A 7,898-nucleotide genomic window follows, 5' to 3' on the forward strand; every position below is an offset into this window, starting at 1 on the left:
TCTTCTGCTGCTGTTCTTCATCCACCTCAAGGTTGACATGTTGTGTGTTCAGAGATGCTCTTCTGCATTCCTCAGTTGTAACTAGTGGTTTTTTGAGTTACTGTTGCCTGTCTATCAGCTGGAACCAGTCTGGCCATTCTCCTCTTACCTCAATAATCTAGCATCAACAAGGCATTTGCGCCCACAGAACCGCTTCTCACTGGATATTTTCTCTTGGTTTTCTCGGTTTGACTGCAGCAGATCGTCTTAACCATGTCTACATGCCTAAATGCATTGAGTTGCTGCCATGTGATTGGCTGATTAGAAATGTGGGTTAATGAGCAGTTGGACAGGTGTACCTAATAAACTGGCCGGTGAGTGTATTTTATAATACAAATTTTTAATTGTTTGTAAAAACTTTTATTAACTCTTTCCCTGCTAGCGATTTTTTTAAGTTGCAAACTACAGCCAGTATTTTTGATGATTTTCACCTCAATTGGACTGCCCTTAGAATATTTTCTGTTTGGAATATATGACCATAGCCCAGGGGTGGGCAAACTCTGTCCTGGAGGGCCGGTGTCCTGCACAGTTTAGCTCCAACTCCAATCAAAAACACCTGCTTATAGATATCTAGTGATTTTGAAAACACTGATTACCATGTTCAGGTGTGTTTGATTAGTGTTGGAGCAAAACTGTGCAGGACAACGGCCCTCCAGGACCGAGTTTGCCCACCCCTGCCATAGCCTATATATCCAAAAAGGTAATGATTCGCACTCATCAAGCAATTGCTACTGTTTTTATTTTTACTTCTTACATTCTTCAGGTGATTTAAAGACACAATCGTTTCGGCAAAATGCCTTCCTCAGTGTGGAAGGCATTCCACACACTAAGTTAATTTTTAATTTTAAATAAATCAAAATTAAACTAAATGTTATTCTAATATTTTGTGCGTTTGGGCGAGTTTTGGACTGCTTTTGGGCTGGAAAAAGTCCCCTAGATCTGGCAACTCTGATTTCCATACTAAATCTCTCACAGAGTTGTCATGACAAAATTGGTGTAGTGTGTTCAAATTTGGAACCAGTTGTAGTTGATGAAGAAATGTAGAGAGAAGCCTGGTAAGAAAAGCATTGAAGTCAATGCATGAGGGGACTATAAATTAGAAATGCAGTATTATTGGTTGTGAGAGAAGACGAAAGGACAGTTGTATGAACTTATTTGACACTAGAACTACCAAGGCAGTCATTTTTACAAATTTTAATGTTTACAATTTAATAACTTTGTTGAATTATAATATAAATACCTATAATTTCCTGACTTTAACAAAATATGTGTATATTTCCTTTTAACATCGTTATTTTATTAAAATTACAAAATGCATTTCAGTGTCTGCTACTTTTCCAAGTGACTATAGATATGCTTGACTCTGTTGCCTATCAACTTCCTGCTAACAAAATCATAACTTTACTTCAGATATACAGTTGAAGTCAGAATTATTAGCCCCCCTTTGATTTTTTTCTGCTTTTTTAAATATTTCCTAAATAATGTTGACAAAGACAGAGCAAGGAAATTTTCACAGTAAGTTCAATAAAAAAAATTCTTCTGAAGAAAGTCTTGTTTTATTTCAGCTAGAATAAAAGCAGTTTTTAATTTTTTTAAAACAATTTTAAGTTCAAAAGTATTAGCCCCTTTAGGGGCCGATCACACCGAATGCACTTTATGCGTTAAAAGGTGCCTCTTTTGAAAGGTTTACAACCGCCTGCTGCGCCTCTCATTTTTGCTATTGCGCGCCATGCGCTCTCAGTTGAAAAAAAGTCAACTCTGAGCGGAAAATGTGTGTTACGTCACTCGCATCTTTTCATTCTCCAATCAAATGAAAGCAGAGGCGGGGTTTCAGTTGAGGTACCTGCAGTGTTTGTGTTGTCAAGACAACAACGGAGACTTGAAGATGGAGGAGACACTTGTGGTTGCTATTTTGGGTTATCCAGAGTTGTATGACTTCACAAATCATTAATATCACAATATTACTAATTATTAAAATTATATTAATATCAACAGCAACACTCTCGCACATTACTACAGTACATTCAGTCATTGCCTAGTGACATAAAGCGCACTGCGCTCCTTTCTTTCTTGTCAACAAAAAAAGGCAATGCGGTTCGCCTCGCGTGTTCGTTGTGATCGGCCCCTTAGCCTACATTTTTTTTCAATAATTTACAGAACAAACCATCGTTAAATAATAACTTCCCTGATTACCCTAACCTGCCTAGTTACCCTAATTAACCTAGTTAAGCCTTTAAATGTCACTTTAAGCTGTATTGAAGTGTCTTGAAAAATATCTAGCAAAATATTATTTGCTGTCATCATGGCAAAGATAGAATAAATCAGTTATTAGAAATGAGTTATTAAAACTATTATGTTTAGAAATGTGTTGAAAAAATCTTCTCTCCGTTAAACAGAAATTATAGGGAGGCTAATAATTCAGGGGGAATAATAATTCTGACTTTAACTGTATCTATCAAAACAACATATACGGTGCTGTGAAAAAGCTTTTTCCCCTGCTTGTAGAAGTGTATAAGATAAAGTGAAACGGGTGGTCTAATGTAGCATAACTATACATTTATAGGCTGTAATAAAAAATAAAAAAAAGTTTAGGGTGATGACAATCAGGCACATGCTCATTCAGGTCTCAGAACACATGCCCTTTTTTCTCTTGGATAAAAAAATGCTCCACAAAAATGAATGAAAGTGCCCCTCGCTCAATTGTCCACCTTATCGCACCCTCGCTTTTCAGTTTGCAGCGGGGTGACAGATGACAGATATTCAAAGCTTCAATTTAATATCTCAATAGAAGCTTTAAATGTAAATATGATGTCACAATATGACGTCTTATACGGTCAGAATGCCTGCTATAATTCTATAGAATTCTAGTAGTTGAACCCTGGTGCCTAGACTGCAGCTCCACACAGGAAGTTTGGGCAGAGGAGAAATGGATGTGCCCAACTAAGCCTGCTTTTTCTCAAGTTTTTTTCCTTCACTTTCATCAATTGGTGAAGTTTGTTTCTCCCCACTGTGGCCACTGGCTTGCTGGGCATTGTCACATTGGTACATTCAAGAGTTCACACTTAGATATTGCTTGACAGCTGTAAGCAGGTTTGGCATGCTGTCCCGGGAGAGAACCCTGAGCTCGGAGATAGTTGAGCCCAGGGCTCCCGCCAGGTTCATAGAGCATGTGAGGGGAGTACGAGATCAGGTGGTTCTCGAGAGCTCCCCTTTTTGTAAAGGAGAAAAGGAGGAGAAAGGGGTGGATGGGGGGTTTCTTCGGAAAACGAAGATAAGGGAGTAATATCTAGCTAGGCTACTTATAGTGGGTTAGGATAGATCTGATTGGCTAACTAATGAGTGTAGATAGGTGGCCAGCTGCTGTCAATTATATCACGTGCTCCTCTCGAAATTAGTTTAAAAACTTCACTTAAAAGCGCTATAGAAATAAACATGAATTGAATTGAAAACTAAAAAACCAAAGAGTGGCATGCTGGATGCTTCATGCACTCAACTGGTGCAGCTTAAATAATGTAGTAGAGGAGGCGGCGGGGCTTTCAGACTGTTGTTGAGTGACAAAAGAACTTTATAAAGTTCATACACTAGACAATTGAGTACACAGTAAGTAAGTACACAGTGTATTGTACATCATTTGGGACAGCTAAAAATTCTTCTCACCAAATTCTGACAGTTTTCCTGTCATCCGTGTCCACAAAAAAAGGATTAGGGATGAAAAAGGACTGGAATGGAGGGAGTCTGACTGAGAGGAGATAATGAACACGACGCCAAAAAGGTCATGTCCCAGCAACCATCCCGCCTCAGGCAATACTCATTAGCCTAGCATCAAGCTAAGTCCAGTGACAGTGATGACCTGAGGGGGGGATCAAATCAGAGAGCAGATTCACCGCAGATTCACCACATCTCTGAATTTTACCATGATCTTCTACTGAAATCCAGCTGAGGGCTTTAAGTTAGCCACGAATAATGACAACCTTGAGTTTAAAAATGAGTCAACGTGATCCAGGTCAATTAAGCGGAAACCTTTCAAAAACACGACAGAATTCTCAACCTCCAACATGCAGCATAAATTGCATTCCTCTAAGATGAATAAAGTAACTCAAAAAGAAACAGCTTTCAGAAAAGGAAAGAGTCAATCTTGACTAATCAAGAGATCTTAAGACGACTGAATTAAGTTTAATAATATCCTCTTTTCTGGCACCAATTAAATTCTTTTTAATTTGGCTCTGCCTTTTGGCTTTTTGGAACAGCGTGAGCATGTTCTGCTCTCAGTGGGCGCCATTCACTGATAAATGTGCTGAAGTGCTCTTATGTGCGCAGAGAAGATTTGCACAAAAAACAGGTGCACACCAAGTAACACCTGGAGTCATCCGTCAGCCTCCTCATTCATCTCACAGTCCCAGAACTATCCTGAGCTGTGACATGAAAGGCAGAAGACAGAAGAAAAGTCTATTTCATGCCTTTCAAATCCCTCCAAAAACAAATGGGGCGCCGCTGAAACATTTATTATACTATTGTGAAATAACTGTGATTTATGTTCCCTGCATAAAAAGATATTAAGTATGAATAAATAGCTACTTTAGAAAGGCTGTCAGAAGAGATCTCTTTTTTTTTTTTTTTTTTTTTTGAATAGTGTAGTTTTAACATCTACCAGCAGGGACACTGCTATCCAGACAATCGGTCACAGCTAGGTTTGCTCTTATCTGTATTTATGTTGATGCATCTATATTAGTATGCAGAGCTGCATGCTAGCTGCATAATGAACGTCCGAAACATCTATATATAAAGAGAAGTTTAATATAAATATATAAGAGATATTTCAAAGGGAAAATATTCAAAGGTTTAAGCTCCCCTCTTTTTTTAAGGAGTTATTTTATTCATCAAGGGTTGAATTAAACCAAACTAACATTTATAATGTTAAAAATATTTATATTTGATTGTTTTATTAAACTTTCTATTCATTAAATAATCCTGGGCAGAAATATCACGATTTTAACAAAAAATTGAAGCAGAAAATTGAAAATTGCTGCTTTTGCAGTAATCGTGATCAAATAAATGCTGAATTATATTTTAGTGGTTTTAAATCATATCTGTTATTTTAGAGGTTAAAACACATGTTAGTTCTTTTAACATTCAGTAATAAAATTAAACACAACACATTCTAATTTATGAGAATTAATTAAGATCTAGAACATTCACACACACACACACACACACACACACACACACATCATCCACGTTATTACATATTATATACAGATATTTTCATCTTTGTCCTGTCTCCACCATGCATTGAAATTATTTTTCCCTTTCAATTTATTATTCGTTCCCAATTCGTACATTTATGGTCCTCTTTCCTTCATCCCGCTATAATAAATGAGGCTTTAGGTAATCTAATGTGTTATAATTTATCATACCCCTCACTGTTCTTACAAATCTGGCTCCATCTTGCATCTATGCTTCATTAAACCTCATAAGCTACAGGCGCCGCTGAATCCAAAGTGGATCCTCTACCTGTTCAAGCATGTCCAATTGGTTTGTATATCTTATCATTTATAAATGAAAATGAGGGATGTATGGATCTACTGGGAATCGGCAACATATAAAAATGGTAGAAAAATCTCATTCATATCACAGAATGGGCCTCTGTGAAAAATGGGCCTGTACTTCCTCTGTCCTATTGAACCGAATGCAACAATTTACAGCAAATGGATTTATGAACGATTCATGCACAAGTTTATTCTGCTCCAGTTTCATGAATAAGAGCCCATGTGTTTGCCCAAGGGACCTGAAAGAAAGATCAGATCAACCCAAAAGCAGGTTTTATCAGCATTTAACACCACCTGCTCCCATCACTGTTGGTGTCGATACTCTGCTTCATCATAACCGAAAGCCGCAAGGCGTTTGGAAGAGCAAAGAAGAATTTGATATTATAATGGAGATATATTTTGCAACCCCAATGATTACAGATGAATAAATAAGCATTGCATCTACTATAACAAGGCTTCTTTGTTAATGGCATTCTGCAATTGATACTATGGTCCCACTTTATATTCAGTAGCCTTAATTATTATATACTTACATTTAAATGGATCATTTGGTACAATGCACTTATTATTATTTTACACATGCATGTTTTACATTGTACTTACATTTTTATTGAATCTGTAATTAACTTCTGTAATAACATGTATTATTATTTTATAAGGGAGTGCATCTGCATAACATACACTACCTGACAAAAGACTTGTCGTCAATCCCTGTTGTAAGAGCCACAAATAATATCTTGACTTCTATAGATCATTTGTAAAGTGGCGAAGGTAATTTTTTTTTCTATGAGTTGTCTTTTGAACTGCATCCCAATCACCACAAATACTGCAGAAGACCTATTGGAACCCGCATGGACCCAAGATGCTCATGTAAATCAGTCAAGATTGGTAATGGAAAAATCATGGTTTGGGGTTACATTCAGTATGGGGATGTGCAAGAGATCTGCAGAGTGGATGGCAACATCAACAGCCTGAGGTATCAAGACATTTGTGCTGCCCATTACATTACAAACCACATGAGAGGGCAAATTCTTTAGCAGGATTTAGTCTAAGCAAAGTCAGACATTACTGTCCTAATTAAATAATTAAAAAATCAAGGCATGATCATATTTTATCTTATTTTAATAATAATTAATATTAATAACGCGGGCTGACGCTGCATATTTTAAAAGCAAAAATAGTGGTGACAAAATCTTTTGTAACATTACAAATGCATTTATAGACATTTTTTTTTCTTGCTCAGCAAATCAGAATGATCTCTGAAAAATTATATGACACTAAAGATTATAATGATGGCAGCCAAATCTGGAGCTTATCTCACAAAATAACTAACAATAACTGTCCAAAAACTAGTACACTCAAATGTATATGTTAAAGAAAAATATTAAATACAACGTTTTTTTTTTAAAGTGGAAAAAATCAAGAGAATCAAAAATTTTTTTTTTTGAAAAATGTAGTTGAAATTTTGTAGGTTGTAATTTATTTTGCAATAATTAGCTTGACTTTAATTGTATTATCTTTCAATTTCTAAAAATGTTTGTTGACATTTGGTGAATGATAAAATGTTAATTTAATAAATATATCTGTGTAACAAATCTGTTTTGTTTAAATGCTTCAAAATACATTGTCTATATTCATTGAGAAATGGAAAAAAATATTTTCAAAATGGGGTGTGCTCAATTATGCTGAGAACTGTATATAATTATCATTATATCATATTATTGCTTAATAGATAAAGATTTGATTATTATTGATTATTTTATTTTATTATTTTTTTTTTTACATTTTTTATTACTAATTTCCTATATTTATTACTTTATTATTATATCCTCTTTTTCCCCATGTTGTTATGATCTTATTAATGTGTGGATTCAACACTTGTTTTCATGAGTAAAAGAAGGTCTGTATTGTCACTGGACAATGTTATAATGTGGTAATTTTCCATTGCTGTTGTTTGGGGCAAAATAACACTTTTTGGATTTATCCTGATCAGATGAAGTCTGAGCATTAAAACACATGCAATAAGATTATTTAATAAACTCTGCTCTTTCTTTATCATTACTTCGTCTTCTGCTCCTCTCTAGCTTTCTCAGTTAACTTCTATGTTGATAGAAGGTTGTTAATTCAGTTGAATACGGGTTAACAAGTTTGGGTATTGGGCAGCTCCGCTAAATTATTGTCAGGGTAACCAGGATACCCATTTCCGACTTTTGTTCTTAGGCAATATTATACATACATATATAAATAAGCTTATAAAAAGGGCAGGTTCTGTTGTGGGATGTGTACTACCTACCATAGAAGAGATTGCACATG

At 35.7% G+C, this 7,898-nt stretch overlaps 1 protein-coding gene across 37 annotated transcripts in view; it reads right to left on the reverse strand.

Annotated features, from left to right (window-relative positions):
- The window catches only part of LOC137489979 (uncharacterized), a 656,302-nt gene that overhangs the window by 646,700 nt on the left and 1,704 nt on the right, over positions 1-7,898 (reverse strand). The window lies entirely within an intron of this gene.

The sequence above is a fragment of the Danio rerio genome, chromosome 1 (genome assembly GCF_049306965.1).
Source record: "Danio rerio strain Tuebingen ecotype United States chromosome 1, GRCz12tu, whole genome shotgun sequence".
In the NCBI taxonomy this organism is placed as follows: domain Eukaryota; kingdom Metazoa; phylum Chordata; class Actinopteri; order Cypriniformes; family Danionidae; genus Danio; species Danio rerio.